Here is a 281-nt window from a genome sequence, read left to right on the forward strand (position 1 = left end):
ACAACAATTTCGACTTGCAGCAGGAAAGCAACACCTAATGAATACTCTGCGTTCCAAGGTCGGCATGAAAACTGGACTTTTTCCTTTTTAAATGAAGAAAGAGCTAACATAAGCTGCTCATTGTTTCACTGGTTTGGGTGGGGTTCTTTTCTGCATGGTGTGAGTTAACTTATATCACAAACATCTCCCAGCTACGTATGCTATTTAATTCCCTACCCTTTTGCAGAGAAGCTAGAAATAACATCCAGGAAACACTGCCTCTGCTGCCCCATGCCTGTTTC

This window comes from Charadrius vociferus, unplaced genomic scaffold (genome assembly GCF_000708025.1).
Source record: "Charadrius vociferus isolate BGI_N301 unplaced genomic scaffold, ASM70802v2 scaffold39, whole genome shotgun sequence".
In the NCBI taxonomy this organism is placed as follows: Eukaryota; Metazoa; Chordata; class Aves; order Charadriiformes; family Charadriidae; genus Charadrius; species Charadrius vociferus.